A 15,116-nucleotide genomic window follows, 5' to 3' on the forward strand; every position below is an offset into this window, starting at 1 on the left:
CATGGTATGACTTAGCACATTTTCTCATCTGACTGTGATTCTGTTTCCCCACTTATACAACTGGTGTATGTTAATAAGTGATACAGGTTAATATATAGATATGTTTTGATACAACCCACCTCAAGCTGTCATTTGTATGATTACATTATTTTTCCTAAAATATGTAGAAGAGTGCCTGGAATTCAGTGAGTGTAAGGTATATATTTATTGAATGAATGTCTCATTATTGTCAAAGTGATTTTCTGTCAATCATAGCAGAAGTAATCTGTTTGCCCTAATAAGTACCTTGTAATTCTTTTATTTTGCTAAGCAATTTCTGCTTTGCATTATGTATGGTTCTTATATATTCATACCCTAACTTCTTTCAAAATGTGATTGGTACTTTCATATTTTGGATAGTATATTATATAATATTATATTATTATACATCTTGAAACTGAACAAACTTCCTCTCTTCAAATTGGTTGCCTGGCAGCATAGAATAAAATACGTACCCGCTCTTGGTGAGTGTACAGGAAGTGCGGTGCAGGGTTTGTGCGTGATTTTGCTCTTGGTCTCCCTTTATGTCCCAGATTCTATATTATGTTTTCACTTTCCTTTCGTATCGTCTTTAATGTAATTTTTCTTTCTCATGACAGTCACATTAAACCCTTTTTCGGTCAAGGTGGGGCACACACAAAACCAAAAATGGGAAAAAAAATCCCAAACCAATATCATATAATTTTAGAGATGAGAAACTGCTTTTTTGACCAGCTCTTAATAGAATACCTTAAGTAACCAGCTCTGAGCCTGCTAAGGCCTGTCTTAAAACCACCAGCCCAGGTCCCAGAACCCTATAAATATTCTCTTTGATTCCCCCTTTCTTTAGAGATACTGTTCAGCCCCCCATCATCGTGGTTTTCTACCTAACTACAGTACATCTAACAACCTTGATTTTCTGGGGCAAAAGTGTTTTCTAGTGATCTTTTGGGGAGTTAAAAACCTACATTAGCAACAGATTCCAGGGAGAAGAACAGTGTTAGCTCTAAACTGGGGGATGGAGCTTTAGCCTACTTCAGGTTTCTAACTCTCTGACCGACAGGCACCAAGGATCTGCTCCAGAGCCCCGTGACTTTGAATCTTGCAGAGGCTCAGCTAATACTGCCCCATACAATGTTCACTGGGTTCTTTTCAAAATGGTTATGCAGAGAAATGAAGAAACTCTCACAGGTGTAGGAGGTATGATTACAATAAATTAAAAGGTTAAAGAGGAGAGCTTTTTAGAACATTGCTGTAGAAGCTTTTTTATTATACTAATAATAGTTGAGATCATGGGGGTAATGTAGGTGTGTGAATTAAACTTAATAAAGTCTAACAATATTTGGAACAAAGGAATTGATAAATTTTGTGAGATATATTGTTCAGCATAAAATCAAAGTGTTTTGCTCCGAGTTTATTTTCACCTTTAATGCAAACCCCAAAACCCTTCCAAATATATTCTTTCAGAAACCTTGCTTAGTTATAGCCTGTGTTACTCCTTCATTTAACATATGCTGATAAAAGGCTAGTAAAAGAAAGCAATGAAAATACATCGATTTGTTAAAACAATTTAACAACTGATCACCAATTCCCAAGCCTGTCCTTCTTAGCTGTATGAATACCTCTAACTACACTTCCCTAGATTATGACCCAAACAAGTAAGTTTCATCTCAAGTCCACGTCGATGCCTGACTCAGCTCTGCACTGAGTCCCACCGAAACAGACCCAAGTGCACTGTAAATTGGAATCAATTTCCAGACCTCCACTCTAACTCAGAGGTTAGGAAGAGGCTGCATTCACAATGGATCTTCTCCAATTTAGGAAAGAGTTCTTCCCTGTCAGTCATCACAAATCTCAGCATTTAATGTGCCCTGGTGTGTAACAATCTCAGGGCCCCTGACAAAGGCAAACATTAGTGGAAGACACCTCTAAGAATTAATCACAACTCCTTAAACTTTGTCTTGTCCTGATATGCACATGTTTCTGGTTAGGGTGAAGCATGGCATTAAACATAGGGTATCTGAGCCCTTACTGGGATCCTCTGGATTGACAAAAGCTGAAATAATATGGTGAAATTTGTTATTTTAAATGTAACTGGATTATTATTTGCAACTTCCAGATTATTGTGATATTCAAAGTCCACAGATTAAAAATTTCTGTATTTATATCAATAAAGTAATTAAAACTTTATGAAATCATATGAAATATGTATTCCTATTACAGTCAATCCTTATCATATTTTATCTCATAACATTTACTTTTGATCTCCTAAAACTAAGAAGTAAAGTTATTTAAAGCTATGGTTAAAATTTTAGATGCCAATTTAAAATATGCAAGTGAAATACATGGTTTTTTTTAAAGTTCCTTTATCTGGCACATGAGCTAAAATATTTGAAGACAATAGGCTTTGAGAACCAGACAATAGACAACTTAAGTTCTTTTCCTGATCTGTCAATCATTTGCTAAACAATGTTGGTGAGATGCTGGTGAACTGATATTCAAAGTGTCTATTCGTAAAATTAGACTTTGGGTGTTGACAATGTCTCTAACCACCACTGTACTGATGAAGTCTTAGTTATCTGTCACCTATAAGTAATTCTCTTATAATTAAGAATTTTCCTCTTCTGCAATTTTAGTTTCTAGACGACTGAATCTCACTTTTCGTCTGGGCGTTAACTATGTCTAAGTGGAGGATACACTATCGGTTTTCTTAACATGCCACCATCTAACACCAGAGTCTAAATCATTGATGTGAGATTTGAGCTATGCAAAATAAATTAAATTTTATACAAGTTAAGATTTCATTAGAAACATGGAAGTGCTAAAATCCTAGAGTATTAAATATTTTCTTTGAGATCTTTCTTCATTTTGAATCCAGGTGTTGACGGCCATGCATTTCCCCGTCTGCAAGGCTTCATCTCAGAGTGCCGTCTAATGCTACGCGATTTTTTTCTTTCACTTTCACTGGTTATTTAGGTGTGTGCTGTTTAATATCCATATGTTTGTGAATATCTCAAATTTCTTCCTTCTAATTGCACTCTCCTGTATTGATAGTTGCTGAACATTCTCTGAATGATTTCAAATCTTCTAAAAGTACTGAAGCTTGTTCCACGGTCTTGCTACAACCTACCCGAGAGAGCATTCCACGTGCGTGCGAGAAGAGCATGCATTCTGCAGTTGCTGGGTAGCGATCTATAGATGTCTCTTGCGTCTTGTCAGCTTAGATGGATTTTCAAGTCTTCAAAGTCTTCTATTTCCTTGTAGATTCTCTCCCTAGCTGTTCTACTAAGACTGCAGTACTGAAGTATCCAAATATATTCGGTGAATTATATCTTCCTGATAGATTGCCCCTTTATCATTACAAAATGACCCTCTTTATCTCTAGTAACTCGTTGTTTTAAATTTTGTCTGACAGTAAGATAGCCACTCCTTATGATAGTTGCTCTTTGCATGTGTCTTTTTCCGTCTTTTCCTTTATTCTCTCTGCATCTTTGAATATACAATATGTCTTGTTTCTTTAATACAGTCTGACAACTTCTGACTTTTGATTGTATTGCTTAACCCACTCAAATTTAACTTTCTTATTGATATATTAGATTTACATCTGCCACTCTGTTTGTTTTATATGTCCCATATCTTTTGTTCCTATAATTTGTCTCTACTGATTATTTTTTGCATTAAATTTTCATTTTTTTACTTTAAAATTTAAATCCTTTTATTAATTTTAAAATATGTTATTTATTTATTTATTATTAAATAATAATACTTATTCCAATATAGTTTATTTTCTCTTCCCACTTTTTTTGGTATTAATGTTGTACATATTATATCGATATTTTTATATAATTTTATGTATTTTAAAGAAGATGAAAGAAGAAAATAAATCAAGTAAATATCTATAGATCATGGCATATTAACCTTTTTACTTACCATTTCTGGTTCTCTTCATTTGTTTCTGTGGATTTAAGTTACCGTCTGGTGTCATTTCTTTACTCCAATACTGCCTTGCTTCCACCTTTTATGCTGTTATTGTAAAAAAAATATGTTACAGCCTAAATATTATACACTTGCATTTTAAATCAAGTAAGAGGGATGCCCGGCTAGCTCAGTTGGTAGAGCATGAGACTCAAATCAAGTAAGAGAAGAAAGGAGAAGAAATACACATTTCTAATGTCTTTTAAAATTTCAAAAATACATTTACTGGTATTTTTGTGTTTTTTTTTATATGGATTTGAATTACTCTCTGAGTTCACTTGCTGTCATCCTGAAGAACTTCCTTTTAATATTTCTTGTATGATGGGTCTGCTAGCAATGAATTCTCTCAGCTTTTGTTTCTCTCTGAAGGTCTTTATTTTGCCTTCATTTTTAAAATATATTTTTGCTAGATATAAGATATTTGGTTGGCACATTTTTCTTTCAGTACTTTGAAAATCTCATCCCACAACTGCCTGGCCTCTATTGTTTATAATGAGAAGTTAGGTGTCAGCCTTATTGGATCCCCTTTTACGTAATGAGTTGGGTTTTTTTGGCTGCTTTCAAGATTTTTTTTTTTCTTGTTCTTTGGCTGCCATTGTTTCCATTATGATGTGTCTGGCTGTTAATCTCTTTGCATTTATCCTTCTTAAAGTTTGTTGAACTTTTTGGATATGTAGACTGTTGCTTTTGTGCAAATTTGGGGAGTTTTGACACATATTTTAAAAGTATTTTTCTGCTCCATTCTCTCTTCTTCTGGTACTCCCGTTTTGCATATATTTTTATGCTTTTTTGGTATCCCCCATTTCTCTGAGGCTCTATTCATTTTCCTGTGTTAGTTTTTTTCTGTATGTTCCTCAGATCACATACTTTGTCAATTTATCTTCAAGTTCACTGATTATTTCTTCAGCCAGTTCAAATTTATTGCTGAGAACCTCATGGATCTAGTGAATTTTTCATATCAATTATTGTACTTTTCAACACCACAATGTCCATTTGGTCCTTTGTATAATTTCTATGTCCTTATTGATAGTCTTTGTTTGATGAGACATTGCCATTATAGCTTCCTTTATGTCTTTAATCACGGTTTCTTCAGTCCTTTAAATATATTTATAATAGCTGCTTTGATGCCTTCATCTGCTAAGTCTGATATCTAAACTGGGCAGTTTCTGCTGACTTTCATTTTTCTGTGTATGGGTTCATAATTTCCTTTTACTTTGCTTTTTTTTTTGATGTTGAAAACTTAACATTTCAGATAATATACAGTAGCAAATCTTGATACCAATCTTATTAGTTTACTAGGGCTACCATAACAAGTTATCACAAACTTGGCACCTTAAAAAAACCAGAAGTTCATTCTCTCATTGTTCAGCAGGTCAGAATTCTGGAATCGACGTGTCAGTGGGGCTATGCTCCCTGTAAAGGCTCTGGGGAACCCTTCCTTGCTTTATCCAGGTTATAACAGCCTCACATATTTCTTGGCTCCTAGAAGCATGATGCCAGTTTCTGCTTTTTCCCTCAATATCTCTGTGTCTTTTTCTGTCCTTTTAACGACAGCAGTCGTTGGATCTGGGGATCACCCTAATGCAGTATAATCTCATCTTAGCCAATTACACCTGCAATGACCCTATTTTCATATGAATATATGAAAATATTTAATATTTTCTGAGGTTCTGGGTAGATATGAATTTTGGGGGAGGCACTACTTCACCACTGTAATAATCCTTCCTCCCCCAGGAATTGCTGTTGTTTGCCTTTTTTAAAAATTATTTTTTGCTTAGTGATGGATGGGCTATTCTGATGTCACTCCTAGAGGGCACAGCCTTAGGCAGTGGTAGAGTCATCTTTTGATGGCAGTTGCTTTAACTGGCTCATCTGATCATCTCTTCCCCTAATTTCCCTGTTAAGCCATCTGCCTCTACTGGTATCACATCCAGGAGCTAGGCTCCACTAATTGCTGGCTCAATTTTTTTTTAGTAGACTTCATTTTTAAAAGAAGTTTCAGGTTCACAGCAATTTTTTAAAAAATTTATTTATATTTATTTTTGGCTGTGTTGGGTCTTCGTTTCTGTGCGAGGGCTTTCTCTAGTTGCAGCGAGCGGGGGCCACTCTTCATCGCGGTGCGCGGGCTTCTCACTGTCGCGGCCTCTCTTGTTGCGGAGCACAGGCTCCAGACGCGTAGGCTCAGTAGTTGTGGCTCACGGGCCTAGTTGCTCCGCGGCATGTGGGATCTTCCCAGACCAGGGCTCGAACCCGTGTCCTCTGCGTTGGCAGGCAGACTCTCAACCACTGCGCCACCAGGGAAGCCCAGGTTCACAGCAATTTGAGAAGAAGGTACAGAGAGCTCCCCATATACTGCTTGCTCCCAGCTACCACAGCCTCCCCCCATTATCAACATCCCTGCCAGATGGAACGTTTGTCACAGCTGATGGACCTACATGGGCACATCATCATCATCCAAAGACAGAGTTCATACCAGGATTCACTCTTGGTGTTGTACATTCTGTGGGTTTGGCCAGTACACAATGTCATGTCTCCACCATTATCGCATCACACAGAGTATGAAAACTGCCCTAAAAGTCCTCCGTGCTTTGCCTACTCATCCCTCCCTCTCCTTTGATCCCTGGAAACCACTGATCTTTTTACTGTCTCCACAGCTTTGCCTTTTCCAGAGCGTCATATGGTTGGAATTATACAGTAAGTATCCTTTTAGATTCAAAATTTTTTTTTTAAACTTAGGAATATGCATTTAAGTGTCCTCATCTTTTCATGGCTTAATAGCTCATATTTTTTTTAACCACTAAATAATGTTCCATTGTCTGGATGTACCACAGTTTATTTATCCATTCACCTACTTAAGAACATCTTGGTTGCTTCCAAATTTTTGAATTACGAATAAAGCTGTTGTGAACATTCATGTTCAGGTTTATGTGTGGTCAGAATTTTCCCACTTTTTTGGCTAAATATCAAGGACCAAAATTGCTGGATCATATGGTAAGAGTGTGTTCAGTTTTGTAAAAAAGCATGTCAAACTGCCTTCCAAAGTGGCTGTACCATTTTGCATTCCTCCCAGGGATGAATGAGTATTCCTTTTGCTCCACATCTCCACCAAGATTTGATGTTGTCAGTGTTCTGGATTTTGGTCATTCTAATAGGTGTGCCGTTCTAATAGGTATCTCACTGTTGTATTAATTTGCATTTTCCTGATGATATGATGTAGAGCATCTTTTTATATGCTAATTGCCATCTGTATGTTTTCTTTGATGAGGTATCTGTTAAGGTTTTTCGCTCATATTTAAATCAAGTTGTTTTCTTATTTTTTTAAGTTTGAATGGTTCTTTGTATATTTTGGATAAGAGTCCTTCATCAGATATGTCTTTTGCAAAAATTTCTATCATTCTGTGGCTTGCGTTTTAATTCTCTTATGCTGTATTGTTTTTTTGTTTGTTTTTTTAAAAATTTATTTATTTGTTTATTTATTTTTGGCTGCATTGGGTCTTTGTTGCTGCATGCAGGCTTTCTCTAGTTGTGGAGAGCGGGGGCTACTCTTCATTGTGGTGTGCGGGCTTCTCATTTGTGGTGGCTTCTCTTGTTGCAGAGCATGGGCTCTAGAGCACAGGCTCAGTAGTTGTGGCGCATGGGCTTAGTTGCTCCACGGCATGTGGGATCTTCCCGGACCAGGGCTCGAACCCATGTCCCCTGCATTGGCAGGCGGATTCTTAACCACTGTGCCACCAGGGAAGCCCCTGTATTGTTTTTAACAATATCCTGGGTCATAAATTGCTCCAGAGTCTAATCAAATTAAATTTGGGCCCTTTTACAGAAGAGTTTGAGGCCAGTGTTTGAGAGTTCTTCTGACCCCAGGAGGACTCTTCTTGTGTGCCTCTTTCTTGGATTCTCATTGGAAAACTGCTGGCCTGTGGTTTAGCTTGTTTTTATGGACCCACTAGCCTCCTCTTAACTGCTTTACCACCAGAATATATGGTGTTTTTGCGAGCCCCCTTAGGCTTGAACTTCACCACACTCTGTTCAAAACAGAGTTCCTCTGGAGAGAGTTTCAGAATTCATTTTTCTTATGGCCTTCCTTTTCCACCCAGCAAAACATTTACAAGGAGGATTCTGGGCAGGGAAGAGGTATCCGGTTTTCTGACTTTGTCACTCTCAAGGAGGAGCCTCCATCCTTGGGCAGGCTGGATGAGGGTGATTATCTCAATCTACCAGGCCTTAGACACAGCTTCGACCCTGTAAGTGGGGGTCACATAAAGAAGGGAGCCCTCAGCGTCTTAACTGTGGTCGTCTGGAATTTAGCCTTTGTGACTTGAGCCGGGTTGGATGATGAATGTTGACCACCTGTGTTTCCCAGGGCACAGTGTAACGCTTGACTAGAAGCTGGGAGGAGAAAAGCTCTGTCTTCTTGGTCAAACCCAGCTGGAGCAGACCTCCTGTCATGCTGGGACAGAAAGGGGGAAGGAGGGAGTGTTTGTGGCTCAGGTTCTGTGGACTCTCCCTGTTCTGGTTGAGATTTAGTGGATTTTCTTGAATAAGTATGTCTTCATTTGCTATATTCCCTGAGGACAACTTCCAGATACTTTAAATGGCTGTTTTTATATATAAATATTTAGGTGCATTCTATTATATTCTAATTATTGTAGTAGATTCAATGATTTTCTCTTTTTTTTGCAAAATTTTAAAACATGTTATTTTATGTGATAGGAATACTTCCCATGAGATCTGCCCTTCTAACAAATGAAAGTGTGGGATGCAGGATGGTTGACTCTAGGTGCAAGTCTGTACAGCAAGTCTCTGGAGTTCATTTATCCTAACTACCTGAAACTTTATGCCTGTTGACTAGTAGCTCCCTATTTCTATACCCCGCCCCCTGCCAGACCCTGGCAACTATCATTCCAACCTTTGATTCTATGAATTTGACTATTTCAGACACCTCACATAAGTGGAATCATGCAGTATTTGCCTTTCTGTGACTTATTTAACTTAGCATAACATCCTGAAGGTTTAGCCACATTCTCTCCTATTGCAGAATTTCCTTCTTTTTCACAGATGAATAATATTCTGTTATATGCATATTCTACATTTTCTTTGTCCATTTGTCAGTCAATGTGCATTTAGTTTATTTCTAGATCTTAGGCAATGCATATGAGTGTGGTAATATCTCTATGAGACCCTGATTTAAATTATTTTGTATAAAAATTTAAGACTGAGATTGCTAGAACATGTGGTATCTCTATTTTTAGTTTTCTGAGGAACCTCCATGTTGTTTTCCATAGCAGATGCACCATTTTGCATTCCCACCAACTGTGTGCAAGGGTTCCAAATTCTTCACATCCTTACCAACATTTCTTGTCTTTTGTTTTTTGTAATGGCCATCCTGACAGGTCTGAGGTGATATCTAATTGTTGTATTGATTTGCATTTCTCTGATGCTTAGTGATATTGAGCATTTTTTCATATTCTTGTTGGCCATTTGTATGCCTTTTTGGAAGCAATGTCTATTCAAGTTCTCAGTACATTTCAAATTGGGTTCTTAGGGATTTTTGTTTTTGTTTTTTGCTACTGAGTTGTAGGAGTTTGTTAAATTCTAAATGGTTAATTTTTTAAATACAGTTTACCAGTTATGGTTGTTTCTCTGGGGAAAAGATCTGTGAGGGTCCTCACACTGCTGTTCTCAAGATGATAAATACATTTTCTTTTAATAAAGGATATCTTCAACCAATCTTTGCTTTCGTTAGAACACATACCATTTAAAATAGTACAGAGCAAAAGTATTGAAAATATTTGGGGGCATTTGATTTACTTCTACTTTTTGGGACCTTGATACATATATTGATATATATCTAAAAGTCACAGGAACATGCTATAATACCTACTGTATATTGAGCACCTGTCCAAACAACACCCCAGGGATGAGACAAAATGGTGTATATATTACCTGATCTAATGACACAGCAAGCATGTGAGGTAGATGATATTACATCATTTTGTACGCACACATATTGAAGCTTAAAAAGGTGAAGTGACTTGTCCATGGTAAAAGAGCTGATCAGTGGTGGATCTGAAGGAAGCCACCTCCACCACCGCCAGGTGAAAATCTTATGTGCAGCCGTTCTTGCTTGACCACAGACAGTGACAAGGCTTTTCATGGACGGCCTCGTGGGGAAGCTGCCCTCCCCACGGGAGACCTGGTGCACAGCCAGGGACATGCAGTTCTCTGCAGGGAGTTGTGGTCAAGGGCTCAACAACAGCAGAGCAGTAAACCAAGGGTGAGCACAGGTCACACGCCCATGGAGCTGGGCGCGTTCCTACTACAATAAACGTCTCACCCTGAACACGTTGAAGCATTTCACATCTCCATACTTTAGCACAGTGCTTCTCTGTATCTTCAAGTTATTCGTCATCTCCCCCTACAAACTGCCTGGACATCCTCAGACACTCACACTCCGTGACACCCAGACAGGGACTGTCACCTGTCATCTGTGCTCTCAGAGCCCCTGCACTCACGTTTAATGTAATCTATAGTCGCCTCACATACTGCATTGTGATTGCTAATGTTTCTCTTTCTTTTGTAAATTAACAAATTTTTTAAATGCAAGGATAAATACTTCTACATCTACTTAACCACAGGGCTTGTTGCTTAGCCCATCATATAACTGTGGAGGGAAAGAAGGAAGAAAAGAAGGAAAATGGAGAAGAAATCAATAAGCTTCTTAGCCCCTTACATTTCAGTTTTTCAGTACAATTTAAGACCTTCAGTGGTTTTGTGTATACTAAATAGCAAACAATAAACTATTTCATTCATCCAAGAAAGGTTATACTAGCAAAGTTATAGAGACTTATTATTATTTTTTTCATCTTTATTGTAGTATAATTGCTTTACAATGTTGTGTTAGTTTCTGCTGTATAACAAAGTGAATCAGCTATACGTATACTTATATCACCATATCCCCTCCCTGTTGCTTCTCCCTCCCACCCTCCCTATCCCACACCTCTAGGTGGTCACAAAACATCAAGCTGATCTCCCTGTGCTATGCGGCTGCTTCCCACTAGCTATCTATTTTACATTTGGTAGTGTATATATGTCCTTGCCACTCTCTCACTTTGTCCCAGCTTACCATTCCCCCCGCCCTGTGTCCTCAAGTCCATTCTCTATGTCTGCATCTTTATTTCTGTCCTGTCACTAGGTTCATCAGTACCGTTTTTTAGATTCCATATATATGCATTAGCATACAGTATTTGTTTTTCTCTTTCTGACTTACTTCACTCTGTATGACAGACTCTAGGTCCATCTACTTCACTACAAATAACTCAATTTCATTTCTTTTTATGGCTGAGTAATATTCCATTGTATATATGTGCCACATCTTCTTTATCCATTCATCCGATGATGGACACTTAAGTTGCTTCTATGTCCTGGATATTGTAAATAGAGCTGCAACGAACATTGTGGTGCATGACTCTATTTGAATTATGGTTTTCTCAGGGTATATGCCCAGTAGTGGGATTGCTGGTTGTATGGTAGTTCTATTTTTAGTTTTTTAAGGAACCTCCATACTGTTCTCCATAGTGGCTGTATCAATTTACATTCCCACCAACAGTGCAAGAGTGTTCCCTTTTCTCCACACCCTCTCCAGCATTTATTGTTTCTAGATTTTTTGATGATGGCCATTCTGACTGGTGTGAGGTGATACCTCATTGTAGTTTTGATTTGCATTTCTCTGATGATTAATGATGTTGAGAATCCTTTCATGTGTTTGTTGGCAATCTGTATATCTACTTTAGAGGAATGTCTATTTAGGTCTTCTGCTCGTTTTTGGATTGGGTTGTTTGTTTTTTTGATATTGAGCTTTATGAGTTGCTTGTATATTCTGGAGATTAATCTTTTGTCAGTTGCTTCGTTTGCAAATATATTCTCCCATTCTGAGGGTTGCCTTTTTGTCTTGTTTATGGTTTCTTTGGCTTTGCAAAAGTTTTAAGTTTCATTAGGTCCCATTTGTTTATTTTTCTTTTTATTTCCATTTCTCTAGGAGGTGGGTCAAAAAGGATCTTGCTGTAATGTATGTCATAGTGTGTTCTGCATATGTTTTCCTCTAAGAGTTTTATAGTGTTTGGCCTTACATTTAGGTCTTTAATCCATTTTGAGCTTATTTTTGAGTATGTTTTTAGGGAGTGTTCTAATTTCATTCTTTTACATGTAGCTGTCCAGTTTTCCCAACACCACTTATTGAAGAGGCTGTCTTTTCTCCATTGTATATTCTTGCCTCCTTTATCAAAAATAAGGTGACCATATGTGCGTGGGTTTATCTCTGGGCTTTCTATCCAGTTCCATTGATCTCTATTTCTGTTTTTGTGCCAGTACCATATTGTCTTGATTACTGTAGCTTTGTAGTATAGTCTGAAGTCAGGAAGCCTGATTCCTCCAGCTCCATTTTTCTTTCTCAAGATTGTTTTGGCTATTTGGAGGCTTTCTTGTTTCCATCCAAATTGTGAAATTTTTGGTTCTAGTTCTGTGAAAAATGCCATTGGTAGTTTGACAGGGATTGCATTCAATCTGTAGATCGCTTTGGGTAGTATAGTCATTTTCACAATGTTGGTTCTTCCAATCCAAGAACATGGTATATCTCTCCATCTGTTTGTATCACCTTTAATTTCTTTCATCAGTGTCTTATAGTTTCCTGGAGATAGATCTTTTGTCTCCTTAGGTAGGTTTATTCCTAGGTATTTTATTCTTTTTGTTGCAATGGTAAATGGGAATGTTTCCTTAATTTCTCTTTCAGATTTTTCATCATTAGTGTATAGGAATGCAAGAGATTTCTGTGCATTAATTTTGTGTCCTGCTACTTTACCAAATTTATTGATTAGTTCTAGTAGTTTTCTGGTAGCATCTTCAGGATTCTCTATGTATAGTATTGTGTCATCTACAAACAGTGACAGTTTTATTTCTTTTCTGATTTGGATTCCTTCTACTTCTTTTTATTCTCTGATTGTTGTGGCTAAAACTTCCAAAACTATGTTGAATAATAGTGGTGAGAGTGGGCAACCTTGTCTTCTTCCTGATCTTAGTGGAAATGGTTTCAGTTTTTCACCATTGAGAACGATATTGGCTGTGGCTTTGTCATATATGGCTTTTCTTATGTTGAGGTACATTCCCTCTATGCCTACATTCTGGAGGGTTTTTATCATAATTGGGTGTTGAATTTTTTTGAAAGCTTTTTCTGCATCTATTGAGATGATCATATGGTTTTTCTCCATCAATTTGTTAATATGGTTTATCACATTGATTGATTTGCATATATTGAAGAATACTTGCATTCCTGGGATAAACCCAACTTGATCATGGTGTATGATTCTTTTAATATGCTGTTGGATTCTGTTTGCTAGTATTTCGTTGAGGATTTTTGCATCTATGTTCATCAGGGATATTAGCCTGTAGTTTTCTTTCTTTGTGACAGCTTTGTCTGGTTTTGCTATCAGGGTGATGGTGGCCTTGTAGAATGAGTTTGGGAGTGTTCTTCCCTCTGATATATTTTGGAAGAGTTTGAGGAGGATAGGTGTTCGCTCTTCTCTACATGTTTGATAGAATTTGCCTGTGAAGCCATCTCATCCTGGACTTTTGTTTGTTGGAAGATTTTTAATCACAGTTTCAATTTCATTGCTTGTGATTCGTCTGTTTATATTTTCTATTTCTTCCTGGTTCAGTCTTGGAAGGTTGTGCTTTTCTAAGAATTTGTCCATTTCTTCCAGGTTGTCCATTTTAGTGGCATAGAGTTGCTTGTAGTAATCTCTCATGATCTTTTGTATTTCTTCAGTGTCAGTTGTTACTTCTCCTTTTTCATTTCTAATTCTGTTCATTTGAGTCTTCTTTTTTTTTTTTTTAATGAGTCTGGCTAATGGTTTATCAACTTGTTTATCTTCTCAACGAATCAACTTTTAGTTTTGTTGATCTTTGCTATTTTTCCTTCATTTCTTTTTCATTTATTTCTGATCTGATCTTTATGATTTCTTCCCTTCTGCTAACTTAGGGGTTTTTTTTTTTTTTTGTTCTTCTTTGTCTGATTGCTTTAGGTGTAAGGTTAGGTTGTTTATTTGAGATGTTTCTTGTTTCTTGATGTAGGATTGTACTGCTATAAACTTCCATCTTGGAACTGCTTTTGCTGCACCCCACAGGTTTTGGGTCATCGTGTTTTCATTGTCATTTGTTTCTAGGTATTTTTTGATTTCTTCTTTGATTTCTTCAGTGATGTCTTGGTTATTTAGTAGTGTATTGTTTGGTCTCCATGAGTTTGTACTTTTTACAGATTTTTTCCCTGTAATTGATATATAGTCTCATAGCATTGGGGTTGGAAAAGATACTTGATATGATTTCAATTTTCTTAAATTTACCATGGCTTGATTTGTGGCCCAACATATGATCTATCCTGGAGAATGTTCCATGAGCACTTGAGAAGAAAGTGTATTCTGTTGTTTTTGGATGGAATGTCCTACAAGTATCAATTAAGTGCATGTTGTTTAATGTATAATTTAAAGCTTGTGCTTCCTTAATTATTTTCATTTTGGATGATCTGTCCATTGTTGAAAGTGGGGTGTTAAAGTTTTCCCCTTTTATGGCTGTTAGCATTTGCCTTATGTATTGAGGTGCTCCTGTGTTGGGTGCATAAATATTTACAATTGTTCTATCTTCTTCTTGGATTGATCCCTTGATCATTATGTAGTGTCCTTCTTTGTCACATGTAACTGTCTTTATTTTAAAGTCTATTTTGTCTGATATGAGAATTGCTACTCCAGCTTTCTTTTGATTTCCATTTGCATGGAATATCTTTTTCCATCCCCTCACTTTCAGTCTCTATGTGCCCCTAGGTCTGAAGTGGGTCTCTTGTAGACAGCATATATATGGGTCTTGTTTTTGTATCCATTCAGCCAGTCTATATCTTTTGGTTGGAGCATTTAATCCATTTACATTTAAGATAATTATCGATATGTATGTTCCTATTACCATTTTCTTAATTGTTTTGGGTTTGTTTTTGTAGGTCTTTTCCTTCTCTTGTGTTTCCTGCCTAGAGAAATTCCTTTAGCATTTGTTGTAAAGCTGGTTTGGTGGTGCTGAATTTTCTTCGC

The 15,116-nt window shown here is 37.1% G+C and overlaps 1 protein-coding gene across 1 annotated transcript in view; it reads right to left on the reverse strand.

Moving 5' to 3' along the window:
- Nucleotides 1-15,116, reverse strand: part of ASIC5 (acid sensing ion channel subunit family member 5) — a 48,787-nt gene that overhangs the window by 17,328 nt on the left and 16,343 nt on the right.

The sequence above is a fragment of the Balaenoptera acutorostrata genome, chromosome 5, assembly GCF_949987535.1.
Source record: "Balaenoptera acutorostrata chromosome 5, mBalAcu1.1, whole genome shotgun sequence".
In the NCBI taxonomy this organism is placed as follows: domain Eukaryota; kingdom Metazoa; phylum Chordata; class Mammalia; order Artiodactyla; family Balaenopteridae; genus Balaenoptera; species Balaenoptera acutorostrata.